Genomic DNA, 5,053 nt, shown 5'->3' on the forward strand with positions numbered 1-5,053 from the left:
TATTATAGTTGTATAGGTTGTTCTATGTGTCTAGTGGGATATTAGCTTAATCAAGGGTTCAATTTTTAAGCTCACTTGACCATATACATCCTTACCTTCACCCTAGCCCCATTACAACCCATGAATAAGACCTCATGATATTTGTAAGCATGCATTCAGTAATTGTTGATTGTTAGATGAAAGACAAATCTTGGAAAGCATGATTAGGAGATGATTGAGTGACGAACCCTATACACTCGAGCGAATAGAGCGGATACACTTCCGGTGAGGGTTCGAAGCTCAACTCCTTGTTCCCGGCTTTCACAAGCGTTCATCTAGCAAGTTATATGCACTTTATAGTAATGTTCAATTGGTAGGATTTATGAATTACATATCATTTTCACCCCGTATGCTCATATGTGTTCTTGGAAGATAGATTTACCCTTGACCAAGTAAATAGATGATTTTACATTAGTTGCATGCATTCATTTAAGTAATTTGCACTTCATGAACCCTTTCTTACCATGATCTTTGGTCTTTTTATTTTTAAGCATGAGGACATGCTTGGTTTAAGGGTGGGGAGATTTGATAAACCCCAATTTTGTAGTTTATATTGTGTAGAATTTAGGGGTTTTGTCAATATTTTTCACACTTATCCACAAGAATTGCATGGTTTTGTGTTCTCTTCCTAATATTGCTCCATGATGAAAAACATGCTTCTTTTGCCTTACAATTGCTATATCTTGATCCTCTTTTATTACCATTCGATGCCGTCACGTGTTTGTTGAGTGATTTTAGAATTTATAGGGCAAGGATGGCCTAGAAGAGAGAAAGAAAACATACACAAGAGGAAGGAACATGAAGATTTGGATTTTGGGAATTTCAGCATAGGCGCGCAAGCGCACCTCGCGCGCACGTGTGGATGTCGACAGCTGGAAGCGGCATGGAAAGATCGGCGCATCCGCGCAAATTAGAGAAATCCACACCGGCGCGCACGCGTACATGGCGAGCACGCGTGGATCATAAAATCAATCGGCGCGCACGCACGCATGGCGCGTACGCGCGATAAGCTGCACGTGACCTCATTAAAGGAAATCGTGCCTGGCGATTTCTGAGGCTCAAGAGGCCCAAATTCAAGCTGGTTCTGTAAGGAAAAGACCCAAGGATGATATAGGGGAAAGGGGGATCATTCATTCACACTTAGACACAATTTTTAGCTAGTTTTTTGTTTTTGTTCTTCTAGAGAGAGAAACCCTTGTTCCTCTCTAGATCTAGTTTGATTTGATCTTCCCTTGTTGAATTCTGAATTGGATTTTATTAATTACTAGTTTTGATTGTTTAATTTGAATTCCTTAGCATAATTGATGCGGGGAAAACTTGTCTCTCAACAAATCTTCCTTCGGCAAGTGTACCGAAGTTGTCGTCAAGTAAAAACTCACAATAGAGTGAGGTCGAATCCCACAGGGATTGATTGATCAAGCAACTTTAATTAGAAGAATGTTCTAGTTGAGCGAATCCAGAAATTGGGTTGAGAGTTGCAGAAAATAAAATGGCGGGAATGTAAATAACAGAAAAGTTAATGCTAGAATTAAAGGACTGGAAGTAAATGACTGAAAATAAATTGCAGAATTATAAATGGGAATGGGGGATTTGCTCAAAAAAGTAAATCGCAAAAATTAAAGAGAATGGGTAAGATTAGAGATGGGGAGTTCATTGGGCTCAGGAGATGTTGCAATTCTCCGGATCAAGTTCATTTTCATCTCTTCCTCAATCAATGCACTCATTGATCTCCTTGGCAATCTTAAGTGATTGAATTGCAATTCCTTGCAATTCAATCTCTCAAATCTTGATCAATAGCCAATTCCTTGGTCAATTGCTCATGAGAAGAGATGAAGTGTGGTCACTGATTATACCACATGCATTTCCCAAACCAAGTATTGAGAGGGTTACAGTCACATACCCATCCAAACCCAATTTGGTCCAGCATGAGAAAGCATTTCTAGCTTGATCTCTTCATTCCACTTCCAAGGTTCAAAAGAGATCCAAGTTTGAATAGCTTCTCTTCCAAGATAACTACTCAATTGGATGAAGATCGAAAGCTTTCAAGTAAAATCAAGAGGAAAGATAGAAGAAGAACAATGCAAAATTAGTATTGATCCATCAAATTACAACAGAGCTCCCTAACCCAATGAAAGGGGTTTAGTTGTTCATAGCTCTTGAAAATGGAAACAAAGATGGAGAATACATCATAAAACTAGAAATTGCAAAGAAAGTAAATACAGAGAGTGGTTCTTCAGCCTCCAGAACTCCTTTACAATTCAAAGCTACTCCTATATATACTACTCTTCTCAGCTTCTAGTTCACTCTTCAAGTCTTGGGCCTTTGGATCTTGAGTTTGAAGCAGTTCCTTTCTTTATTTGGGCTTGGCTTTATTTGCAGAGAGAAAGTGCGGAGTGGCAGAGACTTAAGCTCAGGGCGTAGGAGTGTTAATCATTTAGTGAAAGTCCAAATTCGGGAACGTTAGTGACACTTAACATTGTCACTAACGTTCCAATGCACCCCTTTTGCCTCACGTTAAAACCCACGTTAACTAGGTTAACGTGGCTTTTAACTTTGCTTTGTCAACCTTCGAGAACCTTAGTGACTTTCAACATTGTCACTAACGTTCCAATGTGCCCCTAGGTCTCACGTTAGAGTCCACGTTAACTAGGTTAACGTGGCTTCTAACGTGGCCATCTTTTAGCCATCCCAACGTTAGTGACAATGTTGAGTGTCACTAACGTTGGCTCATCCTTCATTTCTCATCGTTAGCTTCCACGTTAACCAAGTTAACGTGGAAGTTAACGTGACTCTTGGGGGTTGTGTGGTTGCTTCAACGTTAGTGACAATGTTGAGTATCTCTAACGTTGTCGATAACTCTTCATCCTCTACGTTAGTTCCCACGTTAACCATGTTAACATGGGAGTTAACGTGGTACTTAGCACCATAGGCCAACGTTAGTGACAATATTGAGTATCACTAACGTTGGCTTCTCTCCCTCCCCCTTAACGTTAGAGGCCACGTTAACTAGGTTAATGTGGCTTCTAACGTGGCCACTTATGAGTAATTGCCAATGCTAGTGACAATGTTGAGTGTCACTAACGTTGGCTCAACTTCTTTTCTCCACGTTAGAGTTCACGTTAACTTGGTTAACGTGACTCTCTAACGTGGGCATTGATGGCTTTTTGAGAGTGTTATTGGCAATCACTTTTCTCATTAATCTTTGCAAGTTACCTCCCTTTTTCTTGCTTCTTTTTGGTCCTGAAATCAAGCAACAAAGTGCATCAAAGCTCTAGTCCAAGTCGTGAGTAATGCAACATAATATTTGTCACTAAACTTATGCAAAATCCTCATGAAATCATGTAAAATGCACAATGTATGCTTGAGTCAAGGCATAAGTGAATATTTGCCCAAAACTAGCTTATTTCCTAAAGAAATGCATGAAACTAACCTAAAAACAGTAAAGAAAAGGTTAGTGAAACTGGCCAAGATGCCCTGGCATCACAACACCAAACTTAAAGCTTGCTTGTCCCTAAGCAAGTACTGGAACAAGAGAATGATGAATGGAATATCCAGAGGAATGAGTCATTCTTGTGGAAGTCATATTACTGATTTTATGGTGGTTTCATGCATAGCAACTTAGGTTCATTCCATTACTGGCTTTTAGACCTTTATCATGTCTCTAAACACTTACTTTGTTTATATCTCATGAGACTTTTATTCATTGATCCTTTTATTGTTATTTCAAGGGTTATTTGTGTTATTTAGGCTAAGTGCTCTGTAAGGGGGCAACTCTTTAAGATAAGCTTTCAGCCAACACTCCCGAACCAGTTGGTTCAAGGTGCTAGGTGTTGAAGCACCCCTAAGGACTTACTCCCTCAAGTCTCTCCCCCATACATACACACCACAGGCATATAGTTTATTTATTTTCTTTTCTTGAGACCTTGGTGTCCAGCACCTCTTTGGGTTACTAAATGCTCTGTAGTGAGGGTTACTCTTGATAGTGGATTTTCAGCTGATAATCCCGGGTTAGTTAACCCAAGTTATCAAGTGATAAAGCACCCTTAAGAGCTTATTCATCCAAGTAGATCCTTCACACAGGAGCACCACAGACACTTGCCTCAAGATTAAAACCCTTGATGCCTAGCCTTATTGCTTACTCTTTTTCTTTTGTTTTTCACTTCCATTATTCTTTCCCTTTTCTCTTATTAGGATCTTGTTATTAACTTAGTCTCATGAGTGTCTCCAAAGCAAAGTATTCAGGATAGATAGTTGTCCTCCTAGCCTTGTGGTTGAACCAACTTAGCTAACTTATGACTACCCCAAAGATTCATGAATGCACTTCCACAATAGGAACCCTACTCTGGTCTTTTAAGAACATAAACATTCTCTTCTTCATTTGATAAAAAGGGACAAGCTTACAAGTAAATAAGGGAATGATGCAGTGACATTTAAACCAGAAATCATGGACCTATTCAGAAGGAAACTTAAAAGACAGAATTTAAAAAAAGTTCAACTGCAAGTAACTATAAATCAAAAGTGCAATTCGGACCTCCAACTTTCAAAAATTCTAAGTACAATGGAATCAGGTAACAATACAACCTTCGGGTGATGATCTCTGGTCCCCCTCTCTCTTTGTCATCCTCCTAGTTTTTTGTTGCCTCGCTTCTTTGGGTGAAGGTGCACCATTTCCTTATAAGATTCCTACAAGGTCACTGGAAGTTGCTTGTTCCCAAAGCACTTGAGACATAGTTAGCTTATATGTATGCTTATGCCTCTTGAACTCAGTTTGGTGTGTGAACACCAAACTTAGTTCTTTGCCCAGTACACAACATTGCATATATGCAGAGACCCTCATATCTTGTTATCAACAAAGCAATGATCACCTATAGTCTAACTACATCTAAGTGGTTTCTCTTGGTTGGATGGAGGTAGCAATGTTCTTTTGGGAGTGGGGTGTAATTCTAACCAATGTCCTTTAGTGGAACACCAAACTTAGAATTACACCATCACTCTTGGATTGTTCTGGTGTGGA

This window comes from Arachis hypogaea, chromosome 20, assembly GCF_003086295.3.
Source record: "Arachis hypogaea cultivar Tifrunner chromosome 20, arahy.Tifrunner.gnm2.J5K5, whole genome shotgun sequence".
NCBI classification, from domain to species: domain Eukaryota; kingdom Viridiplantae; phylum Streptophyta; class Magnoliopsida; order Fabales; family Fabaceae; genus Arachis; species Arachis hypogaea.